The sequence below is a fragment of the Lissotriton helveticus genome, chromosome 5_1 (genome assembly GCF_964261635.1).
Source record: "Lissotriton helveticus chromosome 5_1, aLisHel1.1, whole genome shotgun sequence".
Lineage (NCBI taxonomy): Eukaryota > Metazoa > Chordata > Amphibia > Caudata > Salamandridae > Lissotriton > Lissotriton helveticus.
In genome coordinates, this window is record NC_136065.1 from 1,818,007,315 (window position 1) to 1,818,031,115 (window position 23,801).

Genomic DNA, 23,801 nt, shown 5'->3' on the forward strand with positions numbered 1-23,801 from the left:
GCAATCTTATCTGAGTCAGAGAATGTCACTCCATTAAGGTCTTTTATACTATTAATCGTGTTTTTCTGCACTTTGAATTTTAAGTATGCAGCTGGACTCTTACCCACCTTGTTCGATTCACATAGCTTGAACCTCTTTTGTCTGTTTAACCAGACCCCTGCTCTTCTGCTTATTATTTTATTATATTAATATTTTTTGTTAGCTAGTTTATTCAGTGTTAAGTCGTCCCTAGATGTCAGATGCTTGCTTTCTAGGGCTGAGATCTCGTTTTCTAATTCGCCAAGTGCCCTGTTATGCTCCTTATTTACAGCTGATCTGATTTTAATGATTACCCCTCTAATAGTTTTCTTTAAAGCTTCCCAACGAGTTAGGTCAGAGGTGTCATCCCTCTTGTTATGCTCTAGGTAGGATTGGATTGCATTTGCTATGATTGTCCTTTGCTGTTCCTTATCCAACACCTCATCGTTTAGCCTCCATATGGACTGGCGGCTGGTCGGTTTTATGTTGGAGATGGATAATGAGATACAAGAATGGTCTGATAGAACCCTGGGCTCTATTGATGTCTCTTCGATTTTGGAGATACGGTTACTCGTAATAAGGAGATAGCCAATGCGAGTATATGAATCGTGGGGTGGTGAATAAAATGTATATTCTCTACCCCTAGGGTTTTGTAACCTCCATGAGTCTATCAAGTTGAAGCGAGCGCAGTAAAGGCTTTGTGGGATTTGCTACTAAGATAAGCGCACCTTGAGTCCCTATCAAAAGTCGGATCTAGGGGTAGATTAAAGTCCCCTGCCAGGACATGCACGGCCCAGTCAGGGATAGTTTCAATCTGTTTAGTAAGGTCGTTCCAGAAGTTCAGCTCGCTTGTGTTAGGGGCATAGACATTCGTGACATAAAACTCTGTGTTATCCTTAAGCAGTTTAGTCGTGAGCCACCTCCCATTAGTATTGGCTGTATATAATTCCAATTCAATATTTGATTTTTGGGCTATCCGTGTCAGGACACTGTTTTTCTTGCCAACTGCTTCAGAACCTACCACCACACTGTAAAATCTATTCCTAATTGTGATGAATTGTTTTGTGCCAATCTTCGTTTTTGTAAAAGAACAATATCTCCTTTTTGTCTACGGAGATAGTCCAGGACCTTCTGCCGCTTAATTGGTTGGTTAAGACCTTTGACATTAAGTGGATTTATTTTCAGGTTGTCTACCCTAGAGGTTTCTAGTGGTGTGTTAACTGTAGTGTGTGACATATGAGTACAAGAGAAGATTAATCCAAGCTAGATCAACGACACTGCCGTTGATGACTCCCCTGGATGGTCGATTCCTTCTGGGTAACAGTAAAAATAGGATGCATGTAGCTGTATAAAATTGTAAGGTAAGAGAAGCAAAGTTGTGTTGAGCTATATCAGATAACTTTGAGTATCCAGTTGTTCCTGTTTGCCACATGAGCTGCATATACCAGAGGAACCATATCCTTCGGTCCAACCAGGTGTGTTCCAGAGTAGGATGAAGCATCTTAGAAGGTGAGTGAAAGTCAGGGCAGCTTTTCGACATAAGACAAGTGCTAGTTGAGATGCTGTTTGTAACGGAACTTGAGTAGTCAAAATAATAATAGACGGACCAAAGAAAACAAAAAGTAATGATGAAATACAGAAATAACCAAAATGAAGTCGGACCCATCCCCCACCCCAGACCAACCCTACTCCCATCCCCTCCCACCCCACCCTGAAAGAAAGTAGTAGGCATGGTGACGAGTGAAAACAGCTTCCCTCCCATGGCAATAACAAGAACCATGGTGAAGTATTAAAATAGACCAACATTCAAAACATTGGGTGCTTAATGTGTAGAATAACTGTAGCAATAAACTAATATAGCCTGAACGGGAAGTAGATCGTGGCACAGGTAAGGTAGTGCATCCTTCTGAGATCACAAAATCGCAAGATATCAAACAAACCAGATATAAATGTGTTATATCTAAGGTTTTTACCTTACATCTTCCGTGTTTCTCTGCCTCTGCTGTTCAGCCAGTGTGAGTGGAATGTTAGTGTGAATGTGATGTCACTGGAATGTTTGGTATGCTGTGAGTGGACTGTCAGTTGGATCCTGGGCTGAGCAGCAGAGAGGATGCTCCTGGTGGGGCTTTGATTACTTATATACTGGAAAACCTATCTAACCATCTAAGAAGAATACATTTATCATCTGTAACCTATCCAAGTCTTCTGGAATTCCTTACCAGGATGTAACATAAATTTGGCGACGAGGATGGGATCAAAACTACGTGTGAGGACCTTCTTCAAGCTTCTTAAGGACCTTCAACAAGCTTTTTAAAGGTACTTTTATTCATGACTTTACTCAAAACGAACCTACTTAAGGATTTTACGCCCTCCCGCCCCACCAGTGTCCATATTTCAACGGACAGCCCATGGACAAGGCGTAGATTTCCTTTTACCTGCTTCTTCCTGCCTAAGTCATATTGCCTGCTTCAAACTAGGCATATGCTTCCTACTACCTGCTTATTCCTACCTGATTACTACTACCTGTTTCTGACTGAGCACGTTTCCTGCTACCTGCTTCTTCCTCCTAATAACTGCTGCCTGCCTCTGAAAAGATGTATCAATGATGCTACCTGTTTCTTTCTGCCTGATTACGCTGCCAGCTTCTGAATGGATATATCTTTCCTGCCCAAATCCTGTTGCCTTTGACACCTTGCTGCCATTTGTCAGGTGTATACTTCCATGCTACTTCCACATCTAATATGGCTCAGGGGACAAATCTTTACTCTAAGTGCAACCATATTTTCAGCATCTACAGCAGCGGAATTATGGGATGAGAGAATTAATTTTGTGCTGTGCGCCTTGTTTCTCACATGAACTCTGACTTGAACTTTGTGCTGCACGTTCATTTTAGCTTTAAATATACTCTCCTGCACTTTTCCCATCAATGTGGATTTATACTCTGCCACTTCTTGGAGATCGAGAAAGAGGTGCTCCCATTACCTTCTCGGCAAGGCAGATTTATTTTAAACCTTTATTAATACAATTTTTGGTCAACATGAAACATTTCAAAATTCTGCCTTAGCGTGTGCACACTTACCGTTATTAACGTGCGCCTTTCGCGAGGATTCTTCAGCTGGCATGCGCGCTCTTGATCTCGTGGGAACCTGCCTCATCTTCCTGACGTATTCCCAGCTGTTTGTTCACGTTCTTCACATCGACGGGCCTGGAGCCATTGGGCATGCGCCGTCCTGGCATGCCGCCATCTTGATTGGAGATTTCTCTGACCCAGTTGGTTTACTTCTTCGTGGAGCTGGATGATCAGATAAGTGTTTAGTGCGCACTTATTTCTTCTATGTGTGCCTGACAAACTTTGTACTGAGAGACGCTATCCAGCCTACATTGCTGTATATTATGACTGTCGGGCATTTTTACGATAATTTTCCTGCTTCACTCCGGTGTCTTGTTGCTGATTTATTATTGGAGTCATCCTATAAGTAATTTCAGCGCGGTGACGTGCACACCTTCTTCAAAATGTGACTTTCAATTTTAATTTCCATAGAGCCATTTTGTGAAGTATTTCGAGGCATTATTATTATTATTATTATTTTCTCTACAACCTTATTGCCCTTGAACTAGAGACGCTTTTTACTTTTCCTAGTTACTTCACCTTAAGCGTTGATTTTCAGGTCATACTGGGTACACATGCAACCTGTTTAATTTTTGCTCTTTGCATTTTCTTTCCTCTTACTATTGCTTTCTCATTATTACATTACTTATGTGATACAAATGTTGATGCTCTTCTTATTCTACAGTAGTATTGCCATTTTATTCTGATGCATTTGTTAATGTTTTTTGCTTGGCATGCAGGTTTTCTACATTTCTCTCTTTCCTCTGTTCTTTACATGATTTTCACTTACAGTGCCCTTATTATTTTGTGCGCAGGTTTTGTATGTGGTCTAACTTGAGATGTGACTGGATTTTCTTTGCTGTGTAGTTCAGTTCACGCGGACCACACTTTTCCTGTAGCAATTTTCTTGTACCTCTGATGTTTTCATGATGATATTTACAGTGCATTTTCCATTTAGTGCGCAGATTTTCATACATGGTCTAACTTGAGGCGTGACTGAATTTCTTTGCAGTGTAGTTCAGTTTACCCAGAACGTCTTTTTCCTGCAGTTTCATATGTGGTCTAACTTGAGGCGTGAATGAACTTCTTTGATGTGTAGTTCTGTTTACCCAGATCGCATTTTCCTGGAGCAATTTTTGTTCCTCTGATTCCTGACTTGAGTACTTGATATTTACTGTTTAATTATTATTTTGAACGCAGGTTTACTTATGTGGTCTAATTTAAGGTGTTACTGAATTTTCTTTGCTGTCTAGTTCAGTTTCCCAGATCGCACTTTCCCTGCAATTTTCACTTGTGGTCTAATTTGAGGTGTGACTGTACTCTTATCTTCGGTGTGGTATAGTTTACACAGATCGAGGACCTTTTCTACATGTCTTCCTTTTTGGTTGATGTGTTAGGTGTACGTCACCTATTTTCTTTCTTTACTTTCATTTCTTCATTGTTTCCTTCTTCCTGTTGCTGTGTTCAGTGGTTCCATACTTCTCGCTAGCCTGGCCAGTTGGTGTAGTTGTGGTGGTCATACTCGTGCACTACTTCTTGTTAGTCTTCGTGGTATTATTACTTCTTGCTTATGTAATTTTCTCAGTTTGCTTTCCGTTCTTTTACTCTTTCCTTCCTTTTGAAACTTCTTGTACCTCTGATGTTTTTGAAACTTCTTACTTCAATTTTCTGCTAAGGAAGGAAATGTGTGTCTGTTCTATTTTTGTATTACTTTCATGATGTATTATTTGTTATTTTGTTCTCATTATGTGCATTTGCAATCTTTCTTTCTGCTGCAATTTTTATTGATTATACTGTGATATTATTGCAATGTTGCTATTTACACTTGCTTTTTACTGTGATTTTTATTGATTATACTGTGATGTTTTTGCAATGTTGCTATTTACATCTGCTTTCTCTTTGTTCATTTTATAAAGAGGGAAGGTGTGTTATATCTAAGGTTTTTACCTTACATCTTCCCTGTTTCTCTGCCTCTGCTGTTCAGCCAGTGTGAGTGGAATGTTAGTGTGAATGTGATGTCACTGGAATGTTTGGTATGCTGTGAGTGGACTGTCAGTTGGATCCTGGGCTGAGCAGCAGAGAGGATGCTCCTGGTGGGGCTTTGATTACTTATATACTGGAAAACCTATCTAACCATCTAAGAAGAATACATTTATCATCTGTAACCTATCCAAGTCTTCTGGAATTCCTTACCAGGATGTAACATAAATATATAGCACTGACAGCCACCAAAATGTAGGGACTTTGAAACATTCAAGTGTACAAAGAGAAGAGTATCCGCAGAAGTACTACGGGCAGTATTTTAATGGTTAAACCCACCAGAACATAGCCTAAATTCTCACCCTCACAACAAAGTAGAGTCATATAACGAGGCATTCCAGGTAGCAAGACACATTTGAAAGTTGTGGGGTGGTTCAATCAACATTGACAAGTGTCAAGTAGCAGTGATACTGCCGCACCAAACCTGCAGATGTGAGACAGCCATAGCAAACATTATTAAGAGTACATTAGTGAAGAAGTAAACTCACATCCTTTTAAACCATGAGCCAGAACGATTGAAAGGATACTCAAGTAATCGCTGTGGATGGGCCTGGTGTTGTCGTGTCCATGAGGAGTTCATCCGGACCATCAAGGAATCTTTTGAGTTTCTGAGGGTCCATGAAAACCTGGAGAGTACCTTGGATGACCACTCGGAATCTTGCTGGGCCCACGAACCCAAATTGGTAGCCCAACGAGCGCAGCCTTGGATGAAGAGCAAGAAAGCTTTTTCTTATATCAACCGTCTCCTTGCTGTAGTCCTGGGAGATGAAGATCTTACTGGACTTCCATAGGATGTGGTTGTTTTTACGCACAAAGGATAAGATCTGTTCAACGTGTTGATAACGCAGGGGTTTGCATACGATTGGCCTTGGGCCTTTTTGGGTCGGAGTGACTCTATTGGGAACTCTGTGAGCCCTGTCAAATTCAAGCGGTTGATGAAAGGTTAGGTTAGTTGCTTGTGAGAACCAGGACTCTAAGAAGGAAATACATGAGCTGAAGGCTTCCTCCGAACCCTCCGGTATTCCAAAGATTTCTGTCCTCAAGCTCAGACAACCTCCTTGACATGGAATCCGAAGCGAGTGATAAATTCTTGAGGGATTTGCAGGCTTTTGCCTCAGAGTCTTCTAGACGGCTTATCCTTGCTTCTGTCTCAGTTAGTCTGGAGTTGGTGTTTAGTTGCTGCAATTTCTTCTTTCGTGGATTTTGCTAAGTCGTGCACTTCCGCTAATTTATTCACTATTGTGTCCATTGTAGCGTTGATGTCTTTCCTACCCTTGGTGGGTAAATCAGGGTTAGGTGGATCTGCCTTGAACCTTTTAAGATTTTTTGCCTCTTTCTCACCCATGATGCTCCAGCTGTGGGATCCGGATGTTGCACTCACGTTGTTCAGAGTAGTATTATGTTAGCAGTTGAGAGATGGGCAGCAACCACACTTGGACAGGCTTTGAGATTGATGATCGATGCGGAAAAACACCACCAGGCAGAGCACAATAATAGCAAAAAATTTTACATCCAGAACGCCATCTTAGAGACAGACAAGAACTGTGATGAAGATAGGTGGATTTAGATGGCGGCCATTTTAGGGTCAGGCATCACAAAAGAGGCGTTAAAGGAAGGCATTTCATAAGTAAATACCATCAGATACTGTGCAAGGCAAGAGAGGGCATCGGTAATCAACGTAGTGCCACCTGCACTCAGACGTTTTTAGCCAGTCCACCTGGCCGGAGCCACGGTTTACAGACCAGGGGTCACAGACATGTTTTAATACATTCACAGTCAGCATTAACTTGACATGGACTCACAGGATGTGGCAAAGGGCATGAGAAGCACACGACTGGCATGAGATGACATGAAATGCGCCGGTAGAATCCAATGATCTAGTGCCAGAGCGCCCAGCACGCTACTTGCTGTATTGATATCCAGGCCTCCATGTTAGACCTCTGTGTTTAGTGTGTGCACCATTTTGTCTTCCACTGTGGGTTCGTAAAGCTCTGAATAACAGGCAGGATTTCTATGCACTATTTCAGCCTCGCCGTCACACATACAAGCTAAAGAACACTCAGTATTGGGCAGCAAAGTAGCGCTTCTGTAGGTATTCTGTAGTGAGCAAGGTGCATGTATAATCTCTGTCACAGGGTATGTTCCCGACTTCAAGGCGTGCTGGAGAATGTCTGTAGAAGAGGCCGAGAATGCCTGTATAAGAGGCCGAGATTTCGTGCGCTAGAACACACCACTAATCAGAACCACATATTGTCAGTAATATGTTGTGGGCGCCGATGTGAGGTTAATGCCATTTTGTGAATATGTAGTCTACGGCGTACCTCTGTTAAGCGCCGACTGAGCCCGCCATTTTCTCACAGCACACTCATCCGCTCAGTCATCAGCTTCTCAAACGGTCATGAGCCCTAGGTGCCGGGGAACAGATGCACAATTATTTATTAGTGTAGTCTTGCCGGTGCCCCGATATTCGTCAGTTAATGTCAGATCAAAGGCCAATTGCGCTCCACATTAGGCGCCGATCGCGCTGGTCCCGCCCGCCATTTTATAGATAAGCGTGCTTTTCTGGTGAGGTCTTTAATGACGGTTACCTGCGCCCTGCAATATCGCTTACTGCAAGAAAGCTCCGGAGGCTCTTGGGAATCTCAAGCTGCCTCAGAATGATCCATATTACTTCGAGGCTGCAGCTGCAGCGTCACCCCCGAAACCCTTCCTCGTGGTTGGTTGACTCCGGAGCTTTGGCAGGGTAACGGGTCGTGCTGCGTTCGAGCTGTCATAGTCAAGGGACACGCTGGAACACCACCAAAACCAGGTACGAGTGAGTCCGCCTATTCCGATTGCGAGATTTGGTACCAACATCGATTTTGCACCCGGTTATCCTGCTAGAATATGAAAGGAAAGTGGCGCCACAGGAGGAGGCAAAGACCTACGCCGCCATTTTCTCCGGCGTCCAAACCACGCCCCCAGCTTATTAGAAGTTTAAACGCCATTTTGCCCATTTGCACGCGACACTGCATGTAGCTGTTCTTGTAAGCTTAACTGCGTGAATATCTTCACATGAGAATGGCTTGTTTTTAACATCCTTAGACTTACACCGCGACCTTAGTCTGCACAGTGAGTGCTAAAGCCTCCAAGGTTATCATAACAATGTTAGCTGTTTTTCGGGCTGATCGGCTCACGCTTAGACACAACATACACGCAGCTGCAGCTAACTGAAATTCTAGCGCCTTCAATATGGCACTGCAATCATGATTTTGAGCACTTGGGGAAATTCCATTTCCAGAGAGCGAGAGAGCTTTTGCAGATCCTGATGTAATTCACCTCTGCTGATCTTGGAGGTATGGGGTCCCCTATTCAAGCCTAAGAGACCTTCTATATTTTATAAAACATAGTTCCTAGCTGAGGAGGGTGGCATACAAGGCACTATAGGACCTGTTTCCACTATCATTATAATATGATTTCTCCTTTCGTGTTTTATGGAATTGTAACAATGCTGATCATATTATTTTTAATCATATGCCAGCTTTTGATAGCAAAAATACTGCATCTTAGAGCACGTCGTTAAAATAAACATTTTAAACTTTACTGGGTCTTTTTTTGCCCTTGGTGTGTACTGGTATGAGAATAACAAATAAAAGAGTGTTCTTGATTCCCACCATTCCTGAGAGTAACCTAAGTCGCATGTTCTGGGTTGTCTAATCATTGGTACCTTTGCTATAGGTCAAAGAGCTGATGTGACACTGATGCTAGTCGGTTAGGGGTTCTAGGTACTGAGGTGAGTTTTTTGGTCCACCACAATTTACTGAGGTCCTGGGTCTCTGTGCACAGTTCTGTGTATGAGCAGAATCCCTGCATCAGACCCAGAATCATGTTGTCTACGGATGATTTAGCTCCTGGTGCCCCACGAACATGTTGCGCACTAAGGGTGATGGAGACTGCCCCCTTCCGTCCACACTCCAGTCCCCAAGCGAGAGGCCCTACACCAGGCCGGCTACCCCAGGCCAAGCGAGGCTCAATGGCACTGCAGTATCATTAGGGTTTAGGGGATTCTGAGTTAGTGGGCTTCAATTAGAATACCATGGATGGTAGCTTTGCCCTATTGGCTCCTCAGCCAAACACTTACACCAAACGTCTGAACCTGCAGTTCCTCTCATACTGAGCAGGATTACTATTGCAACAAAACATTGGTAAGGTAAAACTAATCGGTCTCAGAATGGTCTAAACTCAGCTCATGTTCCCTATTAGTGGGTAGACAATCCAACGATAGGTAAATTCTGCTTCACAAAGATAGGAAGGGCTGACTTTGAAGGATCAAAAAGTACAGCTGCTATAAACGATTGGCCCCCATAAGCCAGTTATCCCTGTGGTAAGTTTTCCGACACCTCCGGCTTGAAAGCCAAACAATCAGAAGGATCATGAGGGCCCCCATTTCACGTTCTGCATTAATACTGAAAATCGATATTAAGAAAGATTTAGCCCTTCTGCTCCACAGGAGGTTTCTATCTTCCCTGAGCTTTTCTTAGGACACTTGCCTTATCGTTGACAGGTGTACTGTCCCAGTCAAACTCCCCACCTGCCACTGTTGGAGTAGGTCACACCCGGCAGGCACTGGACACTTTGAGACAGAAGTGAGAGCCCCACAGGACTCGCCACCCCGCCTCACCAGTGAAATGAAAAATCAATTAGAGAAGTGGTATTTCACTGGTGGCCTGAGGGTCTTTCACTTATCCTACGCCTTTCATGTCCTTTCAGAGTGCCAGAATAGAGTCAAGCTCAAAAGTGACTTGTTTCCACCCTGATTCTGCCAAGCCCATTCCCCTGGCTGTTTCGCTAGATAGATGGGGACAGTAGAAATCTCATTCATCCATTAATGTGCATCACTTATTAGATGATAATGCATCTGGTTATTCACGTACAACCATGCAGTGGCTCATTCAAGTTACTCCTTCCGTTTAGCCATGCTTCATTGAATTTTTTCACTTTGATATTCTGAGCACTAGGCAGAAATCACATCACGTCAACACCCACTATGGGTCTTTGTTTTAATTAAAAAGTCTGATTCCCCTGGTGTGCACCAGCTCTAAGTCAGCTGCTAGGCTTCGGCCGAGGCAGAACGGCACCCCCGTATCCCATGGAGAGGCAGCCACCGCAGCTGGGGCGATCCACAGATAGAGTCCAGCTCGCGTCTAAAGTCACCGCCGCCCTGGAGGATGGCGTCCTGTCCAGCCATGGCACGTGCCCAGCCCCGCTTCACACCCCAGCCCGACCGACTCAGCACTTACGGCCAATCCTTATCCCAAAGTTATGGATCTGTCTTGCCGACTTTCCTTACCTACATCGTTCAAACATTCCAGAGGCTGTTCACCTTAGAGACCTGCTGCAGGTATGGGTACAGCCCAGTGTGAGTTTCACACCATCTCACCAGGATTTTTAAGGATCAGTGAGCTCACTGGACACCACAGGAACTGCAATGCTTTCTAAGGCTCGGGCCCATCTCTCAGGATAAACCAATTCCAGGGTGCCCTGCCCTTCACAAAGAAAAGAGATCTCTCCCCGGGGCTTCCATCAGCTTCTCCGGATTGTTTGGATTACCATATTTGACAACCACGAGAGTGCCCATCTCCGCCTCTTTGGGGTTGGGGGATCTGAACCTGACTCCCTTTCGATCAGCCAAGGGCAACAGAGGCCATTGCCCATCCCTTCCGGACGGCTCTCGCCCATTGCTTTTGAACAACTATCCCATGTTCAACTGCTGTTCACATGGAACCCTTCTCTTCAGCCGTCAAAGTTCTCATTTTAATATTTATTACTTCTACCAAGATCTGCATGTGAGGCGGCTCAACCCGCGCCCTCACCTTGGGATTCCATGAGCACTGCAGCAGCCCTCCTATTCATTGTGGTTTAGCCCCTGTGGCTCCCAGAACCAGAAATGGCTGGGGATGGGCCTGACAGTCTGGCGCCGTATTTCGAACTACGGGCGGGAATCAGGACGCCGTGAGATCGTTTCAGGTGGATAAACCTTGTTGAAACGGCATGGTGAATACTGGGTCCGAGATACTAAACGGACTGGATACTTTGAATTGACTAACATAACATAACGCTGTATTATATTTGTAGTTTCTGGATTGTGGTTTAATGACGTCACGCTTATTATCAGAATTGGGAGCGTGACATTTATGCTTGCAACGAAGAGGAAATTATCGATTCATAGCACTACAATTGCTATTTGTTTCGAGAGACCAATGAATGCCCTGAACAAGTTCTGATTTACGGAACCAAACGCGTCGGCTGTGGCTTAATCATTAAGAAAAATAAAAAGCACTCAAAGAAAGAATTACATCTATTTCTTCAATATGGACTTAATATGAACTGATTTGACGTTATATATTTGGAAGGTGGTGCAGCTTCGAAATAAGAGAGACAACATCTTGTTATGTTATGTTATGTTAAATTAATTTATTGAGCGCGCTAACACCATTAGGTTCCTTGGCGCTATAAGGAGAGAGCTAGGAGGAGAGACAAGCAATAACATAACAAGGGAAATCAACTAATGATACGCTTCAGTGAAGAGGTGCGTTTTAAGGGAAGATCTGAATCTGGAATAGGGGGAAGCCAACCTAAGAGGAAGAGGCAGAGAGTTCCAAAAGGACGGGGCTAAATATGAAAACCTAAGGCCTCCGTGTTTCTTCCGCTTGAATCTAGGGACAGACAGTAAGGCCATCTGAGATGATCGGAGAGTGCGGGAAGGGGCGTACCGATGAAGCAAGGAGGAGATAAAGGAAGGACTATGACCAGTGAGAGATTTGGAAATGATGCAACCAAGCTTAAATTTACATCGGGCAGAGACCGGTAGCCAGTGGAGACTTTTTAAAAGGGGTTGAACATGTTGGTCTCTAGGCTGATGGAATATCAGGCGGGCAGCCTGATTTTGTATCAGCTGAAGTCTCCTGAGTTGGTATGCAGGAATGCCTACGTATAGTGCGTTAGCATAATCAAGCCTAGACATGACGAACGCAAGCAAGGCCAGAATAAGGGCGTCGGTGGTGAGTAGGCGAGAAATTTTACGTATTTTCCTGAGCTGGAAATGGCTAGAGGAAACTACAGCGCTGATCTGGGGTGTCATAGATAGATCATTACTAATGACAACTCCCAGGCTTTTTGCTGAGTTGACAGGATCGGGGGGGCTGCCAAGGCTGGCAGGCCAGAAGGAAGAGTGCCAGGGATTGGAGGGTCCCCCGACAAGCACCAGCTCGGTCTTGTCGGGGTTCAATTTCAGATGGTTTGTGCCCATCCAATCACTGATAAAACAAAGGGTATTTTGGAAAGTGGAAATGGATTCATCCCCGGAGTCGATAGTAAAAACCAGTTGAATGTCATCCGCGTAGTTAAACGCGGAGACATTAAAACGACGGAGGGAGCGGATTAGCGGGGCCAGGTACAAATTAAAAAGAAGAGGGGGCAAGGAGGAGCCTTGTGGGACACCACAGGTCAACTCAACTTGAGAAGCAGAAAACTGGGACAGCCTGACAGCTTGATGGCGGTGGGTCAGAAAGGAGCGTACCCAGTCCAGGGCAATGCCCTGGATGCCTGCCTCTCTGACACGGTCGACCAAAATATCATGGTCGACCGTGTCGAAGGCGGCCGACAAGTCCAGAAGGACCAGAGCCTGACAGGTGTTGGAGTCGGCGCCCCTGCGTAATTCATCCATCACAGAGAGGATGACTGCTTCTGTGGAATGCGCAGGTCTGAACCCAGCCTGTTGGGGGTCCAGAACACAAGATTCTTCTACAAACAAGGTAAGGGCTTGCGTAACATGGGACTCCATGATTTTGCTGAGGAAGGGAAGGAGAGAGATTGGGCGATAGTTGCTCATGATGGCCGGATCAGCCGTAGGTTTTTTCAGAATGGCAACCACCTCTGCCCGTTTGAAGGATCCCGGGACCACCCCCGTGGTCAGAGAGTTGTTTAAGAGGGCTAGAGGGGGATCCGGGCAGGAAGTGAAAGCTTCTCGCAGGGCCGATGGGGGGCAACAATCGCTAGGAGAACCAGAAGAAATTTTAGACAAGAGGGAAAGAAAATTGTCTTTTGAAATGAGGGGGAATTGGGTTAGGGTGTGAGTGTGGTGAGGATGAAGGGGGTTGGGAGGGGAGGAGGCAGAAGAGACATGAACAGAAATGCTAGTTTTGATTTTAACAATTTTGTCCACGAAGAACTGATTCAGGGAATCGCACAGGGGCTGGGAGGGGAGGGGGGCAATGGTGACTCTCGACGGGTTAGATAATTCCTCAACAATAGAGAAAATATCTTTAGTCTTGTTAGAGGAATTCAAGATCTTATTAGAAAAGTAGCTGGATTTGGCCCGAGAAATAGCAGACTTGTATTCCCTCAAATGTGAGGAAAAGACAGCTTTTGTCTGGGGGGAATATTCTCGGCGCCAGCGTCTTTCGGCCTGACGGAGACTGAGTTTCAGTGCCTTGAGTTCCTCGGTGAACCACCTGTGGGCGTCATGACTGCGCCGCGTCTTAACAGGTTTTAAAGGTGCCACGGAGTCAGCTGCGGAGACAAGCCATTGGAGGAGGTTATCGGACTGAGAGTCAATGGAGAGGGAAAGTTCCGTGGCGGACGGGGCAGATAGGCTCAGGAGGGAGGTGAATTTATTAAGATCGGCCTTGTTCCAATTACGCGCCAAAAATTGGAATCTCGGGTAATATTAGCACGGGGAGGTTTGGCAAGGGAAAAGGTAATGAGCAGGTGGTCGGACCAAAGACAGGGGAGAACGAGGGGAGTAGAAATGTCTAGCGAAGAGGTCCATACTTGGTCCAAAATATGACCTTTGACGTGCGTGGGTGTGTGAATGTGTTGGGTACAGTTGAGACCCAGCATAAGATCAGAAAAGGCATGTGAATCAGAGGTTTCATGAGGGTCCGATGGCCAATAATTAAAGTCGCCAAGGACCAGAACATTGGTGTTGTTAATGGTCAGCTGCGAGATAAGCTCACCAAACTGGACTGAGAAGTTTGGCATAAGTTGGGGAGGACGATAAACTAGGACACAAATGAGCGAGGACCCAGGTTGCTCCAACCTGAGTGCCAAACAGTCAGTCATGGGAATGCTGGGAATAGCTACAGGGGAAAGCCGAATTGGGTGCCTAATGATGGCTGCAACCCCGCCGCCGACTTTGCCAGAGGGGCGGTTGGCTTGCAGTATATAGTATCCCGGGGGAATGGCCGCCAGGATATCAGGGGAAGAATCATCTGTGAGCCAGGTCTCGGTCAGGAATAAGATGTCAGGCTGTTCCGACCCTAAGAGATAGAAAATGTCGGATTGATGGCTGAATTTTTCTGGGTTTTGATGAGCATCAGGCTATTCAACTCGGCATTCGATTCATCCTGCAGCACCGGTTCTGCTTACCAAAAGTTGTCCACTTTTCATTCGCATTTGATGCCTAGCTCCATACCAGCGAGCAAGGTTCACCCATTTAAAGTTTGAGGATAGGTTGAGATTGTTTTGGCCCAAAGACCTATATACATTTGCTTTACCAGATAAAACTGGGGTGTCCGAGCACCAGCTATCATGAGGGAAACGTCTGAGGGAACCAGCTACTAGATAGTTTGATTAATCTTTTGCCCCTTTACCCAGGTCGGATGACAGATTTGCACATCAAGACTGCTACGAACCTCCACCAGAGTTTCTTCTGGCTTCACGCTGCTCATGCCTAATTCACCATCTTTTGGGTCATTTTACACACACACATGATCCTCCCCGATAGAGCGGGCGAGAAAGGCCAGTAGTGTGCCCACCTCTGGGGTTTGGTAGGATACCACCTCAGCAGTTGCGCTCTGCTCCTCACCTAAATTGCGCCACAGAGTTTCACTCAGACATCGCGCACATGTTAGACTCCTTGGTCCATGTTTCAAGACAGATCAGGTGGGCAGTCGACATGTACCCGGTGGCACGACACAGGCAGCATGCACTGAGCACAGTCCGCCAAGTCAACAGTTGCACAGGGAGCTGGGCAGCCCATCCCCCTTCCCAGCTCTGGCACATCCCGAGAGGGCTCAGGGCGGTTGCTGGGGTGATCGGAGGGGTCGAATCTCCCTCCCACCACAGACACAAAGCTGCTGCCAGAGAGGCTGTAACACTCTCCACTGGAGCAGATAGCCACCTGCCACCCCAAAGGCTTCTCAGCTTACCCAGAGCCAGTTTCAGTGCACTGACACAGAGGAAATGCACCCTAAGGGGGTCCGGTGCACCCAGATGGCAGTCCCAAGAGGGCTGCTACTGGCCTACTACCATCCATGGGGTCAGCCTTGATCAGAAGGCCTGGGCCTCCCTGAGCAACTCTGGGGAGTCAGTCTTCTATATGCCACAACTCCTGCATCTGCTGCTGGGAGGGTATTTGGCGCTGTGCTCTACCGTCTTCACTTTCCGTTACTGAGTGAATCCTGGTTAGTTTGTTCTCTTGGTAACATGTTTAAATTCAGTGGATCGTCCCATCTGATCTGAGGTCGTAGTTGGATGCCGAAGAGTGGGGGGAGCCAGGACTAGCTGCAGGTGCTAAGGTCATGACAGCGCCCCTTTTCCGGATCAGAGACCAAAGCCCGTGGGGGGACGAGGTGGGAACAGGTACCCGTGGGCAGCCATGTGGTCCTCTTCCCGCCACTGAAGTGGGTGCCAGAGGCGGTGCACACAGTCAATGGTGGGACACCACACACAGCCACGCTTGGTACACTGCCAGGCAACCCCAGGAAATGCCTGTCACCTGCACCCCACCAAGGTAGGGGGTGAAAGACCAGGAGTGCAGATGGCGTATCTCCGCAACAGGACTGGGGGTAAGATCATGCTTTGAGCGATCAGTGGTCTGACCTTAGGAACTGATGTGAGCGGAGCTACCCTGTGAAATCCCCAGCCATGCCCTGGAAAAGCCCAGGTGCGACTGAGGATCAAGCAACCCTCAGATAGAGGTAGCCCAGGGAGGAACCTGGGGCCACAAGATGTGTTCGCAGTGTTCATGATCAATGTGTCCTGCAATTCTTACTAATTCTCGCTGCTAGCTGGATTTTTCATCGATGCGCAAACCGAGTAATCCACTGATGTAAGAATCCAGGGCTTTTTGCAGATATCCTCCCACATTTAGCCCCATTTGTTTTTTGGCTCTGACAGGGCACTAAGGCCTGCTAGTCCGGCTCCAGTGCCAGTGCTGTCACCCTAAAACTGATGTGTGTAATTGGCATCCCCAATTGACATGCCCTTTACCCCCTTTAAATTCCTTAGTTTATGGTATGAGTGGTACACAGGGCATGGTAAAGAGGTCTACAAGGCATACAGCACTGTTTGTGCCACCCTGGGTGACCCAAGTAAACTAACGACCAAAGGCCTGCCATTGCCAAATACAGGAACAATATCAAATGCTCCATTTCCACTTTGCTCTCACCATGTGTGACAAAGTCAATACACTACTTTTAGTATATGTCAGCCACCCGTAAGGAATGCCTCCTGAGCCCAGAAAGCAGGGTGCAGTATATTAAAGTTGCGGACACGTAAGTGCAAGCTGATATGTCTCTATGGTCGCCTTTACCCTTAAAGTACACTATAAGTGATAGGCTGTCCATAGGATAACATGGGATAGCACTCTGGCAAACCTGAGGTCACTAGCTCCATTATTTCCATTATTATACCACTGAAATATGTTGAATTTGGCATCAAACAACGTGCCTTCTCACCCCTAATATGAATCTCATGTCGAAGGTGATGTGGCATGCACCCAGGTGGCTACCTTAAGGGTTGCCCATCTGGTTGCCACAGCTTCTCTGTGCTCTGGCTGGCAGCCCGTGCTTGCTGCCACCAAATCACGATTCTAACCTCCTGCCTTGCAGTGTGATCACTCCTAAGAACAAAGACCTGGGCAGGAAGAAGGTCACATCTGCTCCCTCCCATGAAGGCTAGTGAAGGGGAACTTCACGGAGGTGAGGCTGCACCGCCTCTGATATACATCAGGGCTCACTCCCAGAGAAGGAAACAGCCTTCCCCTGCCCCAGTCAGATTTGCACCTGAGCAGATGGGAAATTAGGTATGCAATGAGGTGTACACCCCCAGAAGGCCAGCCACACCTTCAGGGTGGGCAGCCTGATCTGTACACTGAAAGAATAGTTCTGCCATTTTTGGAAGTGGCTAAATAGAGGGTTCTGTGTATAAAAGGTGACATACACCCACAGATATGTCCACCTCAGATTAGCCACTAGGGCACGCAGCCCATTAACCACTTACACCCATACACCTAATACCCCTAAATCTAGGAATTAAGGGCTACTCCTGTGACAAGAACCTCAGTTCTGAACAACCTGCATCGAAGAGGACAGAAGAAGAGGCTTGTGTCTGTGATACCATGGCTTGCACAAAGCAAAAGAGAGATACTCTGCACTTGTGGCAATGCTCCTAGAACTGCCTGACAGAGACTCGTCCTAGGCTAACTCTCGGTTTCCCCAGATGGACCCCTGTGGAAGCCTGAAGCACCCTCAGACTAGGACTGGGTTGTGAATTCCACTCCGTTCGTGGAGTTTGCGGCGTTTATTGCACTTGGCGCAGCTTGCGGAGTGCAGAAAACTCCACTCCACGTTGCACTGCAGAGTTTTTTTTCCCCGTAGCACTCACAAACAGTACGTTGGCGAGCGCAAGCTGCTGCTCGAGTAGAATTTCTTCCAGAGCAGCAGGAAGATCAGCACGAATGGCAGTTCGCGCTGCACTCCACTGCTTGCGGAACTCTGCAGAGTTTTCTTGGCACTTCGCGGAGTTCCACATAGCAAAACCCTGCAAACTACGTTCAGGCCTGCCTTAGACTCCCCTGGACTAGTGGCACCTGTCCCATGCAAACTGCAGGTAAAACAACGCTCCGCATCTGATCTGTAGAATCTGTCAATCGGGCCTTCCATGGGATCGCCCAAATCTAAATGGTCTAGTGATAGCGACCTCATTCCCCTGGACCACCCAACTTCGAAGTACCTTTTTCCAAGTATAACTGCTGCCAAAGCTTGTTAGTCGCCAGTCCGGCAACCAACCCCTTCACTAGATGCTGCACCTAGAGGGAGCTCCATCAACCGATGTCCTCAACCACTATGTTTTGTCTTTTTGGAGCTTGTTCCCTGCAACACTGTATAAGCAGTAAAAGCATGTCTCCCGTTCAGCATCAGGGACAGCCAGGACAAATGTGCACCTGGGTTTCATGAGCCAGGTAAAATTTAACTGACTATCATGCCCTGGTCCTGGGACCTGCATCACCTTTACCTTGTCAGGGTGCCACGCAACTCGACCTGCAAGTGTGACCGTTTGGCACTGGTGGTTTTTCCCTTTGACCACAATTTTAAACTTTCACTGTATTACTTTGCACTGATTTTATATTGCTTCTACAAACTCTGGTTATATGTATGCTATTCTATTTACTTTGGCGTCTAAATTAAGATAAAAATGCACTCTATTTTTATAAATTGATGTTGGATTTTTCTCGAGTTGTGTCAATTACTTAGGGACATTGTCAACATTGCTAAGTTAGCATGAGCTCTGCTGCCATGATGCTGCTTTTAAGCATGTTACTACATGACTGTTTTTGCACGACTGTTTGTGCCTTTCACATTAGAATGGTCTGCTTTTCGCGTTCTCTGCTAAATTCCTGGAGTTTAGTCTAAACACAATGTGCAAGGTCGATAAACAATGCCCCTTGTTGTTCTGTTCTGGTCTGTCCCTAGCACCTAGACATAACATGCTAAACACAGATGCAATGCTGAAGACTCGTGCTTTGATATTACGAGATTGCATGTTGTTTTAACACACTTGGAGAAAGCCTTTCCATGGAGAAGAGCTACACTGTTCCTATGATGTAAACCTTACAAACAGGCTTTAAGGTATGGGGTCTGCTGTCAAAGCCCAGAGATCCTCCTTTATAGAAATAAACTTCTTCCAGTCAAGGGGAGGGTGATTAGGCCTTAATGTAATTTTTCCACTGTCTTTATATAATGACTTCCCCCTTTGTACTCTATGGAATTGTAACAATGCTAATTGTTTTGAGTTTATGCATTTTGCTGCTGGTAGTGGCTTGTATACTGTATTGTAGAGCATGATTGTTAAAATAAACATTTACATTTTGAACTAGTTCAGTGACTCTGCCAATTCTTATTGTGGACAAGTACGAGTGAGTGAGTGAAAGAGTATCTCTTGCTAACGCGATTTCTGAGAGAGTCGGGAGTGTTGTGTTCTGGGTTGTCTAATTATTTGTAGCTTCGTGATATTTGGAGAACGAATGAGACACTATAGCTAGTCGATTTTGGGTACTAAGGTGATAGGTTGGTACACCCCTATACACGGAGGTCCTGTTTTCCTGCACATAGTTCTGTGTATGTGCAGAATCCCGGCAACAGCATGGCCACACAGGACTGGGACAAACCAAGTACCTGGCAATGAGGGAGTGTCAAGAGGTGAGATGCACTCCTCGTAATCCATGTTTTAAACTTTCTTTCACCATTTGTACTTTAACAGAGTGCAATGCCTGCTTCGCGCTTCGTCTTGTTGCGCTGTTCAACATGACAAATCCACACAGGAACCCATTTCAATGAATCAGTCGTATCCTTTTCTCTTATATTTTCTGCCTTTTTTCACCATTAATCTTTATCCGTTTCTCTCACTTGTTTTCAATTCATTATATTCAATCACAACTTGACATTAATGTTCATAAAAACACAGGAGTGTAAAATGGGTTTCGCATGCCATGACTTTATTCCAACAACCCGAACTATTTCGGGAAATACATTCCCTTCATCAGGGGCATCTACAAATACAAATATTTATTTTATATTATTGCCAACTTCATTGGCTTGAAAAACACTTCACATAATTTAAAAAGACGAAATTCATCAGTTGAGGACAATAATAGTATTTTCTAAGCGTTTATAAACTCATTTACCGCATACCCAAAGTCATCGACATATTGCATCCAATCCATTACCTCCCCTCCTTAATCTCACAAGAAAAACCCAGCGCAATATTTCCCAACAATCCTATCCCCTAGGTGTACTAAGAACTGTGTAACTTTCACCATGAACGTGAATGCTAATAAATGCTCGTATACACTTACCAAGGCCTGCTGATCACCCCGTTCTCTTAAAATAAATCATTCCATCCTTTCATTTCCTATTGTGCAAAGATGCTTTAAACACGTTTGTCTGCGAGCTAAATCTGTGAGTACTAAAACGTTCTTTTATGTATTCCCACCCGTATTCAACATCACCTAGTGATTAACTGCACGTGTGCACCGAAACTCTGATCCATATTAAAAACGGACTAACTGAACTGCGCTACTGCGGTTATTTAAAAACGATGTCACTCCATCTCCCAGAATGCCGTATGTTATAACGCTCTCCATATGCTGTTTGACATAATACCCCCATTATTGCGCTTGTTTTCTCATTGTCTTAAATAAATCCATTCACAACCTTTTCATTGTTTTTAATGTTGTTTCAGAGTTTTGATGCACACATGTGCAGTTAATCACTAGGTGATGGTGAATACGGGTGGGAATACATAAAAGAACGTTTTAGTACTCGCAGATTCCCAATTCGCTACTTGGGAGGTGATCCGAGCCATGCCAGTGGGCTGGAGGAGCCCTCCTCAGCCCTGGATGGGATGTCCCGGATGGGAAGAGCCAGGAGGCTCCCCCCTCCTGTTTCCGCCCTTCCCGAACAAGTTTGCACTGGATTTGAGCAGGGGGCACAGCACCTATGCAGCGATGAGTCTGGTTCCCTCACTGCCCCAGATCCTTCTTATCCAGGCTGCCTTGCGACCCAAGATGGCCTTCGGGGGTAGGCCCAGGGAGTTATTGCGATTCAGTATCCCCCTTTGGGTAGTGCTGGGTGAGCGTGGGTTCCATCTAAGAGGGCATTCTGTTTTGCCAATTCTAGGGGGGAGGCTGGGCTGGGGATCCCTCTCACATGTTGATCAGGTCATCCCAGGTGGGGGAGCGTGCCCGTCGCATGAAACCACCCTGGCAGCAGCAGACCACTCCACCAGCCAGGGCACATGAGGGGAGGACCAGGCACTATGTCTAAGATTCTGCTGGGAGGTGGCTGAGGGTTCGGGCTCGGGCCGCTCCGCCATTAACTCTCCGCCATTAATGATCCTTCTGCAAGTTCACCTACAGAAACCTTGTTATGACTTTTACTTCATTTAGATACTCAAATTAAATAGTCTTTTCGGCACTCTGCCAGGACTGTTGCCGACCCCGTCGGGCCGATCCGAGGACCTCACTAAACCATCCAATCAGCAGTAGCGACAGTGGTGTGTACAAAGGGTAAGGACTTAACGAAAGTTTATGATCTGTTCCTAGTGAGAATTCCCGTTCATGGGAAATTATTGAAATCCCTATCACGAATGGGGATCAACATGTTACCCATACCTGTCAGTTGGCTAATTATGCACCGGAAGTCATTTCTGGCGATGCAACTTCCTGGGAATCACATTTCTGGGGATGGCTCAAATCCTGTAGTACAGTTCTGTTTCACATTTTGTCATTTGGTTGCAAGAGGCACTCACTACACATACCAATGTACAGTATCCTTTTAAGGCCAGCAGATGGCAGAACAAAAATATATACTGTCACAATTCTTTATCAGCTGATGAAGGATTCTCCTCAAGCTTTGCAAACAGATGAGTCCAGAATATGGCAGTTAGATTAGTGCTGAATCTTTCCAAAAGGCAATTGATTAAAAAGCCTCTACTGGCTTCCCATCAAGCAGAGAATAAAATGTAACGCTCACTCAATTGAAAGGCCCAGTGTATATCTGTGATAAAATCATAAGATACCGTCCTTGCATAGCATTAAGCTTAGCTAACCACAACCTGCTCTGCATTTCTAAGATGAAATAAACCAGAGCAGGTGGGCACTTCCTTCTCTTTCTTGGTCCAGAAGCTCTGGAATCTTCTACCAGATCACATTAGAGGTGCTACATCAGAGAATTCACTCAAGACCCACCTCTTTAGAGAGCTAATGCTCATGTAGAAAATAGCTATCACCATTTCCTACCTAGAACAAGCCAAATGCAGTCCCAATTATATTAAACAGCCAATTATCGTGCATAATTCCACATGTAGAAGACATCTATGGCCATTTTCTTTCAGCCATTAATAAAATGCAGTGCCATGTATATGTAACAGCAATGTATAACCCATCACCCCCCATGTAAAAAATAGTGATTCACATTTCCCTAAAAGAAATTATTATAATACTGTGGCAGATGTGTATCAGCCTTTTAAAGCCCATGAATCCAGTGCATAACATAGATATTAACACTTCCTTAAAGGAATAATACTAGTACAGTGGTAGGTATATGTACCAGCCTTTTGACATCCATCACCCCCCCAAATGAATAAACACCCATATACACTGCCAAATATATTCAACAGCCACTTCACACACACACACACACACACACACACACACACACACACACACATACCCCCCCATATAGAGCACAGGTGTGCCATTTCCCTTCAGCAATTGTTAAACTGCAATGGTTGATATATGTATCAGCCATTTAACATACACAATTGTAAAAAAAAACGCTATTTTTATTTTACTAACAAGAACCATTAGAATACAGTGGCCATCGTATTAAACAGCCCTTTAATGCCCACAACCCACACCAAAAATAGCGATTGCTACGACAATACAGTGGTAGGTATATGTACCATACATTTTAAAATCCATCATCCCCATGTAGAAAACCTCTATCATCTGCCTAAAACAAGCCTCATGTAATTCCTGGCATTTATAACTGTCACTTGGCACCCATAATCCCAGTGCAGAAATAGCCATGTCCATTTTCCTTCAATAATTACCAAATAACAGTACCAGGGATTTGTAACAGTCATTACACCCCCATCATCCCCATGTAAAAAAAAATGGATGCTAATTTTCTCAATCAAATCACTTACATAGAGTGGCAGGTATATGTAGAGTCACTGGAATTATGACATTTCACTGTTACTGTCTTATTAGCAAAAATATGGATTTGCTGTGTTTGCCGCATAATCCATCATCTGCTGAATATTCTGCAGTTTTTAGAAAAACTCAAAAGGATCAAAAGTTAAGTTACTAAAATGAAGAAGGCTGTTCGCCAAAGTTGGACAACTTGCTGTTGCTTATTGCTGTAGTTCAGTCTTATACTGGCAATCATGAATCCTTTGCCCAGATAGTGTTAACATGTAACAATGACAAAATAATGAGGTAATCATATCACAAAACGTGGTGCATTAATAATAATAATAACACCTTTTGTAGAGCGCCTGGTTTCACTAGGCAACAGTGTGTCCCCGCGCTTTAAAACTAATTACTAGAACAGAACCCAAGAGAAAAGGCCGCCGAAGGAAAGGGCGAGAAGAACTCAGAGTTTCGGAAAAAGGTAGGTTTTCAATTTACGCCTAAAGTTTCCTTCAGATGGCTCCATCCGGAGCTCAATGGGGAGGTCATTACACTGTTTGCTGGCCAAATATTTGAATGACCGGCCACCCATCCTTACCCGCTGGGTTCTGGGCACCTGAAAGAGCATACGGCCCTGAGATCGTAAGTAACGATTAGGGTAGTACTTAGTAAGTA

At 45.3% G+C, this 23,801-nt stretch overlaps 2 pseudogenes; both read right to left on the reverse strand.

Annotated features, from left to right (window-relative positions):
* Positions 1-8,958: 8,958 nt before the first annotated feature.
* Positions 8,959-15,675, reverse strand: LOC144756727 (28S ribosomal RNA; annotated as a pseudogene).
* A 437-nt stretch (positions 15,676-16,112) lies between these two features.
* Positions 16,113-16,266, reverse strand: LOC144756876 (5.8S ribosomal RNA; annotated as a pseudogene).
* Positions 16,267-23,801: the final 7,535 nt, after the last annotated feature.